The 19,825-nt window shown below is 40.2% G+C and overlaps 1 protein-coding gene across 4 annotated transcripts in view; it reads right to left on the minus strand.

Annotated features, from left to right (window-relative positions):
* The window catches only part of ZNF385B (zinc finger protein 385B), a 387,935-nt gene extending 376,984 nt beyond the window's left edge, over window positions 1–10,951 (minus strand). The window contains exons 1-2 of one of the 4 annotated variants that reach the window (XM_081052525.1): window positions 10,528–10,946; window positions 2,028–2,109 (exon numbers count right to left, since the gene is read on the minus strand). The gene's annotated coding sequence lies outside the window, so the exon portion shown is untranslated. Of the gene's footprint in view, window positions 1–2,027; window positions 2,110–10,527 lie in introns of all 4 variants that reach the window. The other 3 variants (XM_081052522.1, XM_081052524.1, XM_081052526.1) reach the window with 3 other exon arrangements.
* Between the last annotated feature and the right edge of the window lie 8,874 nt (window positions 10,952–19,825).

Raw genomic sequence — 19,825 nt, forward strand, 5'->3', positions numbered from 1 at the left:
AACGTATCTTTCTGAGCTGTTTAGAGGGGCTTCAACCAGCCTGAAATCATGCTCCTAGTGCCCATTTTGCCATGGTTAACAAGGCTAACAGAAACAAAGTGGGCTACACAGAGAGGCCTCTGGAGTGGTACGACCTGCCCGACTCAGCATAGGCCCCAGAGACCGTTACAAATCCATTCCATGGATGGCCTCTTAAACAAGCGCCATTATCATCCCTATGGCACAATTCCGATATTGCCTTCTCATTGTTTTTCCTAATGTTAGAAAACAAACTTGCAACGTGACCAGTAATTATCTCTTGAGACCTGTAGGGTCTGACATTGCTATCTCCTATATGCATAATTCCCTGTCACAATTTAATCGGCGTTATTTTCCAGGTAGGTATACCTTTTTGCCAGTTACCCACCTTCACCAACCCCCATTCCCTTCAGTTACCAGTGAGCCTTCCTTTTCGTTGAGAAAAGAAGTTGACATCTAGGAGGGCTGAGAGATGCTGAATGTAGAGAACTGTCGTAACATGACCTTGCAATGAGGAGATGCTCAACTGCCAGCTTTTATGCCACTGTACCCTCAATCACTCTCTGAGGTTTTATAGATAACAAAGGGTTCTTTAACAAGATAGCACACTATTTCTAGATTTTAAAATAATCAATGACAGAGTATTCCTAATATAATACTTAATAATTTGTAATGTCATATTTATTCATTGTTTTATAGAGCAACACTGAAACATTCCATAATTTGCATTTTTAAATAGGTCTATTGAAGTACACACTCTGAAGACGCCAAATTGTTACACATGAACAGTAAACAATTTTTCTTGCTGTAATACCTTGATAATTCAGAAACATGATTTCAAGAAATCAAAATATTTCCAAAGATCAGATTGCCTGTTCCCCATGTCAGCCAAGAGTACATTATACGGTTCCTTGTCCAATGCAACAAAAGAGGGAGACACCAGATCTAAGAACCTGTGAAATTCTCGACAAATTTAAACCTTACTTATGTAAGTCATACACAGGGAGGCAAGAAAGACTTCAAGGGTTTGAAAGGACTTAAAGGGGTCTCTCTGCCAGGACAGCGGCAGTCTGAATATGAGCCGTCACATCTGTATATTTGGCACAGTCACTTGGGTTTTTAGTTGGCAGCTACGGAAAAGGGAAGACAGGAAGAGACCAGAGAGAAAGGAGCCTGTGTTTCCCACCATAAATCCACAAGGACAGGAGAAATGGCTGTTCTCAGGATGCAGAGAAGGGAGAAGCCTGGAGACATGAGAGGGAAGAGACACTGTTGACATTTAGTAGTTATGGTGGTCTCTGTACCGGCCATACGCTCCCTGCCGTCTATGTGGTTACCACAACCCCTGGGGTTGTCTGAAGCTGTGACTCATGAAAGCAGAGGCAAGCAAGCTCCACGGAATACTGGCCAGAGGACCTCACTGCAGCACAATCACCATCTGGGAGCCAGGGGCAAATCCTGGCTCCAAGAACTGACCTCCTACTACCACCCTTGACATTTAGTAGGGTTAGGCTTGGGCCCTGCAATCTGAATATCACAGGTGAGTTCACAGAGATACTGGGGAGTCGGTAGGTGGCCCACATCACCATGGAGCACCATGGTAGACAAAAGCCCGTGGGTAAAGGCCAGTGGGGCAGGCAGCGGGAGAATGCAGTCTGGTTCTCTAGAACGCACACTTGACAGGCTCCACATGGGTGACTCAGAGCAGCTAAAGGGAGGAGTGTCCTGTGACTGAGGCAGCATGGAGGAACTGAGCCCGGCATCTTTTACTGGCCTTTTACTGAGAGCCAAGTAATTCTGATGTGCATCCTGAGTTGAGAACTACTGCTAATCTAGAGAACTAGTAATAATTTCCAAGTGCAATCTATGAATCAACTGGGATACTTATGAAATGTTTAGAGAAAATATTGAGAATACTGGGTCCTACCTCAGACCTGGTGAGTCAGAAACTTCAAGGATGAATTCCAGGAATCTGCATTTTTTTGCAAGCTCTCCAGGGATTCTCTTACCTGCTAAGGTCCAATAATGATTGTACTGCCAATGTTTGTAGGGCCAGCTTGGTGACTACATGCGTGGGACACAAGGAGAAATCTATGAAAGAGAAACAAGACGAAGATTTCACCTTTCACATTGTGTCTGGGTGATTTTATTCCTATGAAAGTGAGATTGACTATTAAGAACCATACAGGTGGTGAGTAGGTATATATGGACTTAAACTTTTTGATAATTCTGCATGTAGTTCACCAATTATGTCTGTATCTTGCTAATTGTTTTTCTGTCTAAATTCCAACACAGAAAATCTAGTTCAAGTATTAAAATAAATGCCTGTGAACCCAGGAGGATCCGGGTTTTATTAATTGTATTAAACTACAATTCAGGTGCCTGAGAAGAGACTGTCCTTGAATGAGTCCACCCTGCTTACACAGACTCTGGTTACATAATCCTGCTCACTCTCTGTTATGGGTCACTTCCAAGCATTCCAGATTTATACATGCGGACCAAGTTCATGAAGCATATTCATACAGAAGCTACATTTTAAGCTATGTTTAAATACCACTTGGTCTTTCCAAAAATTCTAGAGCCCAGGTTATACATTTTATTATTAAATATTTGCCTGCATTTTACATGGTTACAAATTTTCAAGAATCCTTGTATTGCTTATAATTCCATACCTCTAGTCTCCCTTTCATTTCATTGTTCTCCTAAGCAAGGAAAAGTAGATAAGAACAATATACAAAGGGTGCCAAAACACGTACACACATTTTAAGAAAGCAAAAAAAAACTGTGTTAAAATTGTAATACAATGAATGATACTAGCATTCATTGGATTAACGCCATCTTTTGAGTGAACGACATACTATACATTGCTACCATAATTCAATTCAACTTCGAAAAGTAATACATAGATAACATCTTTTAAAATGTGTACATTTTGGGGGCACCCCCGGTATAATTGAAAAATACACAGTAAATGTGACACTGAAGGCTCAAATATCAGAGTTTCAAAAGTTTCTCTTGACAAAGAAATCAGTGTACCTATGAGGTATTCAATATTAATTATTAAACTATATAATATCTAAGGATGCTACTGTATGAATACTATAGGTACCAAAAACTTTGCTAAATATGTTATGTATATTATCTCAATTTACCGGACAACAATCGTATGAAAAGTACACTCATTGTCTTTTAGACTTGAGAAACTAAGACACAGAGAGGTTGGGTAACTTGATCAAAATCACACAGCTAATAAGTAGAAGACCTGGAATTTGCATCCACAAAGTCTGACTCCAGACCCTGAACTCAACCATTAGGCTATACAACTTCCACCTTCCATAGGGCAACACATGCAGGGAATGAGATGTGTTTAATCATCACCATTTCCAGATATTATTTAAGGCCATGTGCAATGACCAATTGATTTAAATAAAAATATTTCATATATATAAAATCAAAATATCTGTATTCATATACAAGTATGTTTACTTGTACACAAATAATGGCATTTTACTCTTTGTAGTCTTATACTCAGCATATATTTTTTTATAACATATAAGGTAATACCTCTCCCAAAGTCTTTGCGGAAAAGTTTTCCCACCTCTGAAGTATCAAGTCTAAGGCCATCACAGAGTCTACACAATTTCTATGGGAAGTTTATATTCTAGTGTTAATACCAGTAGAAATTTTGTACCCTTTCTTTGTAATGTTCAATTTCCCTAGGCTCAAATTTTAAATAATCTAATTCTCTGATTCTTAATTTTCTAATGTATCAATAAGATCCATTTTAACCCTAAAGATACTATTTTCTTTGGCTAAATAGTAGTCATTTCCATATCCCTAGCTAATAATTCACAGAAGTAACAACCTATTAAACCTAAGATGAACTAGAATCTGAGCCTGGTCTGCAGCTAGTATAAACTCACCAAGAACCTAAGCCTCTAGACTCTGAAAGCCTTATTACATAGAGTAACAAGCAGACTGACATCTTTAACTAATAAACATCAAAAATCACAGCTCTCTGTGGAATTTTACACCATCTTAACATGGATATATTGAAGCAAAGATTTAAAAAGAATTAACAAATGATCTCTAACAATGAGTCTTTTCTTAGTGTAGCTCAAATGTTCTTTTTAGAATTTTATAACATTTCCTTAATTGTGTTGTTAAAAAGAGCACACATCACAATATAGAAAATAAACTTTAGAGAAGATATCATTGAGAAATACTTTTCCTGGTCAAAGAGTAAATAATGCAGAAATGGAATATTTTATTCCAAGAGAAAGGGGTGAGCAATAGTACCCACCCGCAGTTCTTTCCCATGCAAAGGACATAACAGCCACCAATATTCATGATTACGTCCCTATGCCAGCCCACGGTAATTACTGATCACCCTTTTTATTTATTTTCAGATGCATCCAGAAAAAAAAGGGGGGGGATGTGGGCCTTCAGTTAATATTGGTTATGCTCATTTATCCAGTCTTTGCTTTGCTGATATAATGGCAGCATAATAGCATAATGGCTATTCCAGAATCTCAGCCAAAAAGAGAAAAAGTTGATCAGCATTAGCCTCCATAGGACAGGATGTCTCTCTGTGTGTGCTTTTTTTTAAAATTCCATTTCCCATTACAAACTCAGAAATGTAAATGATGAGCACATTCAGAGTTATTTCCAAAATAAAATGCAGTCTTAGACCTATGAATTTCAAGCCTTTCTAGTTGTTGAGGATAGAACTATCTTTTATTAAAGAGCTAGTCATTTTTCATAAAGTAGGTATAAAATCCTGGTCATCTTCTTGTATCAGTTTATGTGTGTTTTAATCCATCTCTGCTATTTACGAGATAATAGAGTTGTTGTCGCACCAAATGAATCAAAACTAAAGGGTGATGGTTTTTATTAATATATACACCTTCTTCTGTATTTTTCTACTGACTTTTAAAAAGATATATTCATAAATTTGTTTTCAAATGGATTATACTATACTGAATATCTTGAAGCTGAACAGGGGATAGGCCAGTGTTAACTTGCCTAGGGCAAGATGACCCATAAGTGATTCAGAGACCGAAACTGTAATAGAATGATTAGCGTGACAAACAACAATCACTGTTTTGTGGACAACCATGTTGTCCACAGAGTAGTACCCCACTGTCGGCTCTTACAAATCCCTCACGACAACCCAGGCAACCCATCTCACAGATCAACGAGTCAATGAAATAGGTAAGGAGCAAAGCCAGGCTTTGAGTCAGCACAATGCTATGTTCCTAACCACCACTCCACCCTGCCTTTACACACCAGCTGCTAGTTTTCCACCCAGGCTGGGAATTAGAATCACGTAGGGAGATTTTAAAAATACTCTAAATCAAATCATTCTCTCAAGATGAGCTAAGAACATGACTATTTCTTCTAAAGTGCCTGAAATGATTTTAATGTGAATCGAGGGTTGAAAACAACTGGATTCACAAATGCCAAGGAGTAGTTGTTTTTGAAAGAAATTGTAGTCTTGCTCCAAGAAGTGCTGGAACAACAAAACCTCAAATTGTTTATCTAGAACAGAAACACTAGATGGGGGCACACACCAACACCAGCACCAGCAAGCGATCCTTGCTTCCTTCTCATCCTGCGCCTTCTGCCCTATGTGAAGATCCCACATGGCATCTTCGTGGGGAAGCAGACCCAGGAAGCTGTGTAATCCACACCCTACGTCCACAAGTAAGAAGCCCAGAAAAGAAACAGCTTTGCCCAATGTCTTATGCCAGCAGTAAAGGCAGAATGAGAGCTGGAGTCTCCAGCGCCCTATTTCAGTGCTCCTTTCACTGAAAAAAAAAAAAAAATTGGAAGCAGTAGGAAAACAGTTGGGGCAGGGAGTCAGCCAATGCATTTGAAGAGAATTTCAAGAAGCAGAGAGAGCAAAGGAAAGAAAAAGTCATAATGGAGTGAGAAAGGAGAACAGCCACAATCTGAAAATAAAGGGAAAATTAGAAGGAATTATAACAAAGCAATAGAACTGGCCAGAGAAAAATACAATAGAGAGAATTAGATATTGCAATACTATGTCAGCAAACAAGGGGATAATACAGGGGAATCACTACATCTTCCGTTTAGCTTTGGGAAGCATGTCAAAGCCTAAAGCACATTCAAAATAGAAAGTAATATCAAAGCAAACACTTACTGTAGGAAAATCACCTGACACAGAGGCAGAGGCAGTTAGAAAATCCCAAACCTGTGAAGTATCATCTACTACCTTGCCACTCAAAGTGTAGTTTGTAGATCAGCTCGTTCAACATCACTTTGGAACTTGTTAGAAACGCAGTATCCTCGGCCTCCTCCTGGACCTGCTGACCCAGAATCTACATTTTAATAAGCTCTCCTCATGATTTCAAGGTATATACAAGTTTAAGAAGGCCAGGATCGACTATAAGAACAGAATTGAGGAGTTAAAACAAAGAGCTATTACAAGCAGCTGGGGACAGAAAATTAGGTAGAATTCAATCAAATTAAATGATTTGTTAATGCCCCATGATATGTTAGGCCCTGAGCTGGATATTTCTGGAAATGAATGTCCGAGGTTAGGTGTGTTGGAGCAGTGCCCTTAGGGAAGAATATACAAAACACGTATGTATGAGGAAGACCTGACTTGCGCTCCAAGAGCAGATCAAGCAAAATCGTTTAGAGAAGCGAACACTGAGTTCACAGGCAGATCAGGAAGCCATGTAGCAATTGGAATGACTCTCTGACAGGCAGAAATGGTGATGGGAAAGCGGGAGAGCCTGTTTCAGGCAGAGGGAACAGCATAAGCAAAGATGCAGAGCTCAGAGGCCTGCTGTGTTAAAGGAACACTAGCTTCAGCCTAGAGCCGTGTTTTTTGAATTGTTTCAAGAAGCCTCATGACTGATGATGCCTCAGAGACTACTAGGGATAGGGAGGAGATGCTGAAGGGATTTCTGGGGCCCGATTTCAACCATACAATATTTTAACAGTGGATTTCCACCATTGAAAGATAAAATATGAAACATATCACTGATCTAATGCATAGGCACTTCTATAGTTATTACCAACAGCTGTGCCTGGCATGTAGCAGGCATTCAACTATCCATTGAATAAATTAACAAATGAGTCAATCAATCTATAAGATCAAAGTAAAAAATGTGGAGCTGCTTTGGGGCTGGACTGCAAAGGGTCTTAAAGTTCAGAGGAGAGGTTTACATGGCATTTGGTAGGGCACTGGGGAGAAGTTTATTAGCCAGTTGACTGAACTTGGCTCTGTAAGAAGCTTATTCTGCAAACCAAGTGTAAATGGGTTGGAAATGAGAAGAGAGTGGAGATGGGAAACTAGTCAGGAAGACATCACCGTAGTCTCTAAAAAGAGATGAGTCCAAATAAAGACATCACCATGGGAATCAAAAGATGGAAAAGCAGGCATCATGAGAAATCATGGAAATGGAGTCTCTGGGATTTACCTGTGAATTATTTGTAGAAAGCAAAGATATTGGGAAGGTCCTGGGTGACTGGGAGAAACATAAAGTAGTGTTTCTCCTTCCCTATTTCATGGAAGGAGAAAAATGTTGATTAGAGTTCAGAGCCCCTAGATTTGAATCACCTAAGAGTAATGTAAAGCCATCTGGTAGGTGGTTCAAAATGTCAACATGAAATTTAGGAGGGAAAGTAGAGATAGGGGTGTTACTTTAAGAATATAATCTGGTACTAATAAAATGACACCATTGAATAAAAAGCAACATGCAAAAAGGAGATCATCTATAAAACAAAGAGGATCAAGAGAAATTTGTAGAATGATAAAAAAAGTAGGATAAAAAGACCCTTTGAGACTCATGAGGAACAGCTACAGGAGTGAGGGAAGTACCATGGTTCCCCCAAAATAAGATCGGGTCTTATATTGAGGTTTTCTCCAAAAGACACATTAGGGCCTCTGTTCAGGGGATGTCATCCTGAAAAATCATTCTAGGGCTTATTTTCCGGTTACGTCTTATTTTCAGGGAAACACAGTAGCAAAATAGAAATAGTGAAATGGTGGGGTAGGGGCGTGTCACAATAAAACCCAGAAGCAAATAAAAAGCAGTGGGAAATTGAGATAAACATGTTCATTGTTCTTTAGATCTCTGAAGACACAGGACTTTATAGGAACAGCAAAAACCAAAATTTGCTTTTTTATATGTTAAAGATTTTCACAAATGAAGCAGTCACTCCTGAGAGAAGTAAACTAATTGCTTGTGTTTTTTAAATAAAAATTGTTGCTGTTAAAAAATCAAGCAATGATATCTTTAAACTCAGCTAGAAGAAAAAATATCTGAAGTGGAAAAGGGTAGTTCAAGGATTTAAGATTCTTTCCTCTTCCATCGTGAAAGCTCCACACAGCATTATTCAATGTAGACATCTCACTTTTGGAATTGTGTTTGTTTTGCAGGATATTTTTTTCTCTCTTTCTGAGCCAGGTCACTCGCCTGAGAAAAGGAATGCTGAGAAAACCTGATATACTTTGATAGATCTTCATATAATAGTTACACTTTGTTAAGTTGTCCTCCAACTGCTGACAGGTCTCACTAATTGGCCATGTTTGGGTGACAAGTACTAATGACAGTTCCTTCTCTGGTTTGACTGTAGAGGAGACACCTCCCTCAGCTTCCTTTCTGCCTCTGTTCAAGAGGGATACATTAAGCTCACTGTTCTCTTTTTTTTACTCTGTGAATCTGTATATTGGTAAAATGCTATAAAATATCAACATTGTTTTCTTTACTATAGGTGCTACTCAGTGGTTATTAAACTTCTATAAAGAGATCATTCCTTATGTAATGTAAAATAACAGCATGCAAATGAAGTACATATGGAATGATACTGCAAAACATTTATATCACTAGGATTATTCCATAGAGGACAGTAATTTTTCCTTTGTTAGGAGAATTCACCTTCTCAAAAGCATTTTTACTACAAATGCATTCAAGAAAGGTCAAGGAGAGCTACAAGAATAGCTATTTGATTTGTGGTTTTCATTCCAAGCTTCCTCAAAACACTTGGAAATGAGCAGGAATGTAAATTATAAATCCACAAATGCTTGACTTATGGGAATATAGAATCTGAACTACAACCAACACTTCGATCAAATAAACTTTTCTTTTTCCACCTTAAGAATCTCAAGCAACAACAGAACTTGCAATGCGGTATTTGCATTCTATTAAGGGCATTTATCTATTACAAGAAAGGGGTGGCACATACTCAATACACATATGGCATCAAAATAAAATGGAACGACTCTGAAAACCGGTAAAATCGGGTCCTGAAATATTTAAGGGAACTGTATCAAGCCAAAACCTTTAACTTGATCTAAGATGTAGCTTACTGACTTTATGAAAAGCTTTTCTTTTTAATTTGATAAATGCATTTCCTACAGCCTCTTACGTTGTTCTGAAGCTGCCAGTTTCCAAGCTTTAGGGTGGACTCTATGAAGCAAATGTTTTATCTCTTCCTTTTGAGCATCTTTTGCTATATCTTAACAAAGTTGCATTCACCTTGGTGCGATGTTCCTGAGCAAAGCAAAACCAGAAAGCCAGCAAACCACATCTCTATGAAAATGAAGAGACATCCTCTAAGCCAAGAACTTCTGAGAGCATTCCAAAACTGTGTTTATTTTGTACCCAGGAGGGCCGGGGGTTCGATGGCAATTTATTTTCCTTGAAGGACCACAACACTCCCCATATCCAGGTTCACCATAAAAAACTGGTTGTCCTCCAGAGCCTGGGAAAGCATTCGGGGAAGCATCGTCCTGCCAGCCCTCCCCACCAGCCCCCGCAAATAACAGTGGCGAAACAGATGGTCCTCCCCTCCCCTTCTCCTCGTCCCTTCCGCAGCCCCGGAGCCCTCCCGTTCTGCGCTGACAGCTTCACCCAGCGCTGGGTAGCCCAGACCCCCCTCAAGGATCCCAGCAAGTGCAAACTTTGGGACCTTCTTTCTGCCTCACTGCCCCCGTTTCACCTTCATTCACCTGCAGAACTCTCTTGGGACCCCAAGCTTCGACTGCTCCTTCCTCCCACACCTCCTTCCCCCAAATACCCATTTCCCTATAATGAAGACAGAGACGTCCAGCCCCAAACTTCCCAGCCGGGGAGTGCTGAAGGCACTGCGGCTAACCCCAGAGGGGCATTCTCCTTGTCCTCTCCTCGTCTCCATCCTCCCCTCCGTCCTTGGGAATCTGAGCCCCAGAGCCCACGTTGGGGACTCCTACGCTCCTCGGGCTTCCACGACCCGCTCGTCACTCCAGGGGCTCACAGGAGCCGCACACCCACAGCCCCGGCAAAGCGGCCTCGGGGCGTCCTCCTCCACAAGTGGGACCGCGGGACACGTGTAAACTCCTTCGGGAGGGGGCCTGCGGGCCATTCCCCGAGGCTGCGCGCCCAGGTGCCGGCTCGCCTTGAGGGGGCGGGCGGAGGACGGGCGGGAAGGCGGCGCCGGTCGCGGAGGCGCCGGGCCGGGCTGGGCTGGGCTGGGCTGGGCGCCCGGGCTTACCTCGGCGCGCGGGGCAGTGGCTGCTCCAGCCGGGAAGCTGTTGCTCGCGTCCGGGCGGCTGCGGCGGTCCGGCCGGGGCTGCGCTGGGGCTCCGCGCAGACGCTCTCCCGCGATCTGCCGCAGCCCGGGGGGCGGCGCGGCCAGGCGCGGCCTCGGGACTGTCCGACGCGTGGGGACGCGGGGCTGAGGCTCCGGCCGCGGCCCCGGCGCTGAGCGCCTGCGCGCCCGGTGGCACAGGTGAGGGGCGTGTGCCTGCAGCCCGCGGGCGCGCCTCCCCACCCGCCGGCCTGGCCGCGGCCCCCGGGCTTGGGACACGCCAACGCCAGTCCCGCGCGTGGGAGCTGGGGACGGTGCGCCGGGCAGGGACTCGCGGAGCACACCCGGTGGGATGTGTGAGGCGGGACCGTTCGGGGGCTCGCTGGCACTGCAGCGTCTCCCGCAGTATCTCCGCCTTTCAATCCCGCCTTTCCAGGCGTGCGCGCACGGCGAGCGAGAGGAGGCTCGGTCCGGCTCAGGGGGTCCCCGCGGTCCTCGCCCTCCGCGCTCCGGCAGCTGAAAAAATGTTTGGCAACGGCAGAGGTCCCAACACAGGGATGCCCGGCGGCGCGGTGGGGCGGATCTTTCACATATTAGGCCAGCCAGCGTGCAACTCTCTTCCTGGATATCGTCAGTCCAACTAGTTGTTTTCCCTCTTTGACCAGCTCTGGGCTGGAAGAGCACACCGAGCAGCCTTGGCATCTTTGGCGGAGCCGGGCAGGGCCGCAGCGCTGAAGGCGTCGTGTGTGTGTGTGTGTGTGGGGGGGGGGGGGGGTCCTGCTTCTCCGGATTTCTTTCCCGTGTTTATTTAAGTTTTCAAAACTAACACATGTCATCGGTTACCTTGATGTAGGGCATCTTCTGAAAACAGTACCAACATAGCCACGGTGCCGAGTTCTGAAAGGGAGAGAGCTCGGAAAGAAAACATTTTAAGGGGAAAAGGAAAAATAATTTTAGAAGAGCTGTTTTCTGAGATTACTTCTTCGGCTGGAGAAGTGCAAGAGTAATAAACGACAATAGAGCTGTGTTAGCAGAGATTTTTTTTGGTTTTTTTTTTTTTTTTGACCAGATGATTTTAAAATAGTATTCTTTGGTTCTCAGATGATTGACACTAACTCCATCAATAATTAATCCAGCAGCGGTTAATGTCTTGGCACAATCTTCCAGAGTAAATATTTTAGAGTCCAGCCAAAGCCAGTGCTGCTCCCCAGGGTGGGCTTCGGATCTAACAAACACACATGCACACCAAACCAGAGCTTTCAAAAAGGAGCAGGTTTATTACCTACCTTGGAATCTAGGGTTATTGCAGGCACCAGCACACCTGAGCTACCCGCAAGTGAGAAGGAGCATTCATCTGACAGACTTTATATTTTTAGCCTTCTAAATATCTTCACATCCAGGTAGGTATTCTCACTTACTCATTACTAAGGACAGGCACTTATTGGTATGTTATTCTTAAAAGTGTACCCCTCTTTGAAATTGCTGCAGGAAGCAAGCACCAAAATTAAACCATCATGAGAAGAGCATGAGCTATGAGAACTGCTTAAATTATCTTTTACAAGATGACAGTCTTGAGGTCTCTTCCCATCAGGAAAGGTTATATTGAAAACAAGTCTTTCACAAGTCCCTCAAGGTCAGTCAGGTGGGGTTCTGGCCACTGGGACAGGCAGGAAATTCCAGCGGCAAAAGCCTTCCATGAGAAAAACACCCAGCTTCCAACGCCCTGCACTTCAGAGTTGAGAACAGAGTGGTTGTTACTGAGTTCAGGCAAGTATTGGTATCTTCAGGTCCCTGAGGTGCTGAGTATGGGGGGAGGCGCTCCTAAAGCATCAAGTCAACACCTTGAATTGCTCTTGGAGGCAAATGAGTAACCTCTGCAGAGTGGAACACCTGTGAGAAGTGTTCCCTGCGGCTTGCACAATTTAGCAGCATGTTCATTTTTCATGTCCTGCAAAGTGCAACTATATGGCTCTCTCCTTCCTGTCTATTTTTAATCACCTATGGTAGAGAATGATTTGAGGGCTGCTTTCCTAACAACAGCTGAAAGAAGCATAAAGTACATGCAGACAACTCCCAATTTTCCCCCTGTGACATAACTAAGAACTGTGCCTTCATGTCCTTAGCCAAAGCAAGATTAAGGGTGCTGGAAGCCCAAGCACTGAAACAGTTGCAGTGCCTCCCTTCGGAATGCACTTCAACATGGAAACAACATTAAGCTAAAACCCACAAGATTCAAATATATAGTAAAAACAGGTTCTCTTTAGATTTTCTGATTGTAAAATGGTGCCTGCTAGATAACTTGGCATTGCCTATGCCTTTCCGGTGCTGTCTACAGTAGGGATTCCTCCTGTCCTCAAACCCTTCCACCATTATTTTCCTAGAGCCATTACTGTCCATTCCTGTCAATAATGGAGTAAACCAACTCAGAGAACTATTAGCCTTAGGCAAGGAGCATTGGGAAGGCTGTCAGGTTAGCTGCAACACAGAGGGCTCTTGCAGCACAGAGAGGTCCCTAAACATCGAGAGAAGGAACATAGCAGAAAGGGATTAATTTAAACCTTTTTCTACTATTTGTGTTTATCAGGTGTGTGGTACATTGTTCCTAAACATTGACTAACATAGGCAAACTCCTTTTAATTATGTCCATAAATTCATTTTTCAGTGGATAAAGAACTTGGTAATAACAAGAACAACAACAACAAATGGGAAGACTTGATAAGTCAGTTTTACTCAATAAGATGTGGTTAAGAACTTACACAATAAGATGCTATAAACAAAGCCTTATAGACATTTTAGATGGCTCTGCACCATTAGCAACACTCTGGTCTCAAATCTAGGGCCACATTTTGAAAACTACTCTTAACAGTGGAAGAAAACTAGGAGCTGGGAATAGAAGACACAAATTCCGATTTTAAGCCCAGATACCTCAGTTTCTTCATCTGTAAAAACTAATTATGTCATTCTTATCTCAGTGGGTTACTGTAATACTCAAAAGACATAATTATATGAATGAAACACTTTGGAAACTATGTAGGACTATAGGTACCAGTGCTTGATAATTGTCTTGCTCATATTTCTCTTTTCTTCCATTGCTTTTGAGACAGTCTGCAAACTTCTCCTCAAACTGTCTTGTCTTATAACTCCTGTTTAGTTTTTAAATAGTCTCCATTATGAATCTTTCCTGATGATGCCATTTTTGGATGGCTCCAGTATCAAGTAATTGAGAAAGCAGGAGTTCTAGTATTAGATGAGCAAGGCTTGAGTTCTGCCTAATGAGCGTGTGCTCATTAGCTGAGTGTCATTCTTCCTTCTAAACTTCAGTTTCCTCATCTGTAATATGGGAAAATAAATATACTGTCTTCATAGGGTTATCCCCCAAACCAAAGTAAATGGGAAAACATTTTGCAAACTGTAAAAGACCTAACAAATGTTCACTGTAACTTAACAACTTTTTGGGAAGCAAACAGGAGTTTTAGCACTACTTTGGGCAATAAGGTCTAAAGTGTCTTAGAAATACAAAAGAATAAAATTATACCTGGGACTTTCAGAGCAACTTAGCACTAGATGGAAGAGAGCACAACATTTTTTTAGTGGGCTACTAAATTATATTAGTTTGCAAGTGTGCATAAATATTGCAAGTATCAGAAAATCTTTTCTTTCAACTTCCACATACTACGAGAATTAAGTGTTTTAGTGACATTTGTTCTTAAAAGTCTCAACTCAGTTTCAGCAAAAAAAATTGTATTTGTTCAAAACTACTGAAATATTAATTATTTTAAGAATGTTTGCCTACTCAAGATGGAAAACAATGAACTGAAACACAAATGTTGAGGTTTTTCTGATCAGGTAATTTTCATTATCATTTTATACATTTGATGAAAAAATAATGACATAGATAGATACTTATGCTTAGTAAGTTGGTTTTATGCAGAAATTCCACCTAGAACTTGACCTAGATATTTATATCTAAAAAAAAGTCAATACTGTGTTTCCCCAAAAATACGACCTAGCCAGACAATCAGCTCTATAAGCGTCTTTTGGAGCAAAAATTAAGACCCAGTATTATATATTATATTACATTACATTACATTATATTATAAGACCCGGTCTTATATTATAGTAAAATAAGACCGGGTTTTATATTAATTTTTGCTCCAAAAGACGCATTAGAGCTGATTGTCTGGCTAGATCTTATTTTCGAGGAAACACGTTATGAAAAAGTTTAGGAAGTTTTAAATGGAAACCTTAAGGTTATGTCTGAGTTATCAATTAGTGTTTTCCATTTGTCTCATTTTAAAATCTAACTATAATATTATCTTTTAAATCTAACGGGAGTATCTTCATTTGGAAGAAGAAGGAATATAAAACATAGTGCTAAATCTCAGGCTTACTTGAGGAGCAATGCTAGTCTTTTTTCCTCCCTGCCTTAGGGGATTGTTTTTATGTGAATCACTGGAGTTCTGTGAAAAAGAATTGTCCTCTTGGCCTACAATTATTTTTTAACTGGAGATTGAGTTCCCTTTTATCTTCCTTTCTAATTTGAATACTCTTAGCAGAGAAGGGCCACATATTTAAAGTCCTTGCTCTCTGATATGTTTTCCCTTTTTGCACTGAGTCCATTATGATTTCTTTATTTTGGTATTTTTAAATTAATGATTTAAATATTCTTCCCGTGTGACCAACACCTGTTTGTTTTCACTCTTTCTCCATAAACAATTTATTTTCTTGAGCTCTATTGGAATTGGTGACATTGTGCCACCTTTCCAAGGTAACAATATCTTTTGTGTACAGAAGTGATCAATATTGTAAAAGTATTCCTTCTAGACCCTAACCACAGCTTTGCAGTAATAACTGTGCCTCTTCTTATCATCTGTCCCTTTGAAACTTAATTCAGCAAAGTCTTGGGCCTCAAGATGAGTACCCCCAAATCTTCTCCTGATTAGATTGAAAGGTGATTACCCTAGTTAGTGCATATTCCCCTCTTTGGTACTTTGCTCTGAGATAGATATAAAACAATTAATCTTATTTGAACTGCATTTGCAGTTTTGATTTCCTTCCATTTTTTGTAAATCCAAAGTGGGGTAATACTTCTTTCAAAAATGTTGATTCATTTTTTTAGATGCAGTTCTTCAGTTTGCCTCCTTGTACACTTAACTCACAACTGGGGAAGCTCCCCGATGACTAAAACCTTTTTGTTTAAAGTTGAATGTTTTAAAGAAGTTTTACATTTTGACCTATGTCATAATTTTAGCTAAATTACTATTGTGGATAATTTTCAAGAAGCTTTAGTGTCTGAATAACCAACACTGAGCCCTTATGGAACAGCACCGTGTTCCAGTACTATACGTGCATTGTCTTATTTTATTGCCATAAGAATCCTATGAGGGAGAAAATATTAACACCATTTTACAGATGGGGAAAGTGAGAAGCAGTAAGTTTGTCATACATCCAAGGTCACACATTGGCAGAACTAAAATTTTAATTCAAGTTTATCTTTGAAAGGCTCTTTATATGCCGCTTGTTGAGGTTAATCAAAAGTAGTTACTATATAGTGTAAGTTTCACTCGGAGCTTATAGAACTTATAGTGTAAATTCCACTCGGAGCAGAAATCATATCCTACTTGTCTTTTAGTTCCTTAGAGTACCTAATATGTATTATAGTGCCTTACAAAGAGAAGCTCAATATCTGTTTGCAGAGTGAATGGTTTCTCATTTTCTGTTTTTCACGTGCTACAACTACTGTCACCATGCCTTCTGAAGCCATTCTCAACTGAGCCACCTTAGGGCTGAAGGAAGTTGAGAGGGCTGAAGAGAAAGACCCTTTTTCTTGACAAATTCCAAATATGCTATAGCCTTTGATCTCTCCTTCTATTTTGGACAACGATTTGGACTTCTCTAAACAACTCCTTACAGGTAATAGCTATGTCATACCTTTACCTTTCCAACAAGGTTATCAGACTGTTACAGCCAGAGGTCCTTTCTTATATTTTGTGTGCATTCATCCCCCACCTGCATTGCTTAGGACTGAACCAAAACAGTGTTAGGTGTTCAATGAAAGCTTCAATGAAGCTGGTGATTTTCCATTCTTATTTACATAGGCATAAAAAGCTACAACTGACTTTCCGTTGCAGCAAAGTAAGTGATTTTCAAGAAACCAGGTTCAGACATTCAGTCATTCAATTATATCTTCAGTACATATATTTTAATGTACAAGTCTGAGTTAGGTCAGGGGTACAATGGAGAACAACACCGAGTTCTACAATCCATAGAAGTGAAATGGTTTTACTAGAGACCAACCAATGGTTGCTGCTTCTCCTTTCACTTCAGTATTAATCCCTCCTGTTGTACACCCATCAGTATGTTACATTCTTTCTTTGTCTCTCAGATCCTTACTCCTTCCCTCATTTCCTTTTTTATTATTATTATTAAAGTTTATTGGGGTGACAACTGTTAGCAAAGTTATATAGGTTTCAGATGTATGATTCTGTAATACATCATCTATATATCACACTGTGTGCTCACCACCCAGAGTCAGTTCTCCTTCCATCACCATTTATTAGATCCCATTTACCCTCATCTACCACCCTTCTCCCTCCTTACCCTCTGGTAACCCCTAAACTATTGTCGGTGTCTTTGAGTTTTTGTTTCCTCATTTGTTTGTCTTGTTCCTTTGTTGTTTTCAGTTTTATATACCACATATCAGTGAAGTCATATGCTTCTCAACTTTTTATTCATGAATCCTTTTTCCTATATCTCATTTTGATTAAAGATACCATACTAATAATCTACTCAATTTAAAAATAGTTTTGCTCACATTTTCCACTTTCCTACTACTGGCCAAAGCTCATGTCCTTCTTTTTATAAGGGGCCAGTTCTACTTGGCCAGTTTAAAGAACCATCAAAATCCTAACAAAGTAATTCAAGATGCTATTGAAGCTCTCCTGGTTTATAGTATTCTCTGAATGCTCTTTACCCAAGTATCCTCCAAGAGTTTTCAAGTTATTGGGATCAAGGCTAGAGTACAGGTGACAAGCATTTAAACATCAAACACTAGCCGAAGAACTCCATGCTAATAAAGGCATATTCTAGTGAAAAGATGGCAATCATTGTAGCTGAGGTGGGTTTTCTGAAAAAGTATCCTTGAAGGAGATGGACCCAGCTAAATTACAATGGAGAGCAGGGATGGCATGAGTGTGGGATTATTAAAAGACCTAAAGCCTGGCGAACAAAGACTTGACTTCTCATCCCAGCTTCTTGGAAAGCAAACTTGTCAGTGGAATTAAATTCCCTGAGCTTCTGTTTCCCTACCTGTTCAGCTTCGGCACTATCATGATATTTTCCAGATCGACCTCAATGAGCCTCAGTCAGCTCTTCACTTGTTAACTTGTCCTCCTCGCAGTTATTTCACACTTAGGAATGAAGGTTTCTTACTTTAGACACAAACATCTAAACTGCCAAAACAGATCAACTAAATTGGTAGTTTATTACATTACTGGAAATGTATTTGCTAAACTAAGATTCTTCAGAAGGTCTGATTTTGTCCCCAGTTGAATAATTAGCAATGACTGGAGACATTTTTGGTTGTTAGGAGTTAGGGATGTTGCAGTCATCTACTATGTAGAAGGCAGGGATGCTACTAACAATTTACAATGCACAAGACATCTCCCCACCACTAAGAATTATGCAATAATAGCCAAGGTTGAGAAATAAATTTAAAGGATAATTTTATGCCGACAAAGGACTGGTATGTGTCATGTTCATGTTCACTAAAAATTAGAAACACTCATTTAAAACAGAATGTGATAACATCAAAATAGCGGACTTTTAAAAAGTTGTACAGAAAACAAAACAATGTGGCAAAGGTATGGAGAAATGGACATCTTATTCACTGGTGCAACTTTTTCTACAAAGAGTGTTTTTGCCATATTTATCAAACTTTCAAAATGATTATTCCTGTTGACTCAGTAATTTCAATCTAGGACTATATTTCATGGAAATAATGCTAACTGTGGAGAAAAAAACAGGCCAGAAAAATGTTTATTGTAGCTTTGCTAATAATAAGAAAAACTGAAGACCATCTAAGGGGAATAGTTACAGACATCCCATTAAAGAAATATTATGTAGTTATTTTTAATGATGTGTGTTAGGACTCTATAGTAACATGGAAAGTTATTGATTGCAAAATAAAGGGGAAAGGAGAAAACTATAAGATAGCATGATCACAACGAAGCAAAATAAATCAATGCATGAAAAGACTGAAGGAAATGAAAAACCCATCCATTTAACTGATTTACAAAAGTGAATTGCAAGCACACTATAAAAGTCACGATGTGTACTTGGATATTTCTTCCCAATTGTATTTGGTGATATATACCATCTGATATTTCCTTAACATATGTTTTCCAGATTTAAAAGCCTAAGAAGACAAAGCGTTTGCTTTTTAACTTCATCATACTAAAGACATCGTTATATGTTATATGAGACTATTAACCAATCAGGCATGCTTTCATGCACTATTGATAGGGCTGTAAATTGATATAACCTTTCAGGAAGTCATCTTATCAGTAAATCCCACATTAACCAGGAGACACACTACGTAACACATCTAAGCAAAGCACCACGTACAAAGATGTTCATTACATTATATTTTGAATAAGAAAAAAATTGAAAGCAAACTAAGCGCTCAACAACAGAGAAATGGTAAAATAAATTATCCTATCATATGTTAACTAAACATTTTGTAAACATAATGTATTCACATATTAACTTTTGTTATAACGGTAGTAAATTCTTTTCAAAAAGCAGTTGGCAGAGGATGAAGTAGCATATCCTCAGTTTTAGCAGTGTGGTGACGCTCAAGCTAGTTCAAAATTCTGCTGAAACATCAGGGATTCTGAAACCTAGAGAGCATCTGTTCCAATCTACGGACGTATTTTGCTTAATACAAATTAATCAGTATTAAGCACAATTCGGACAAGGAATGAAGAGGCATAGTCTCTCAAGTTCAGCAGTAGGAGGCCACTCAAGCTTATCCCGAGCATCACTAAATTACGTTTCATGTGTTTTAATCCCAACCAATCATTATATTCCCTGGCCTATGTGAGCTTCCTTATTCCTGGGAACTTACCCAGGTCTAGGCAGCTTCCATTCGTAGATGTTCTTCTTCACAGTAATTCCCAATTTACATTTTAATCTTCTTCATTTCTATTTCGAAAGCTTATTTCTTCTAAGCAATTTTTAAGTTGCATACCAGACTTCCTGC

This window comes from Rhinolophus hipposideros, assembly GCF_964194185.1.
Source record: "Rhinolophus hipposideros genome assembly, chromosome: 6".
Taxonomy (NCBI): Eukaryota; Metazoa; Chordata; class Mammalia; order Chiroptera; family Rhinolophidae; genus Rhinolophus; species Rhinolophus hipposideros.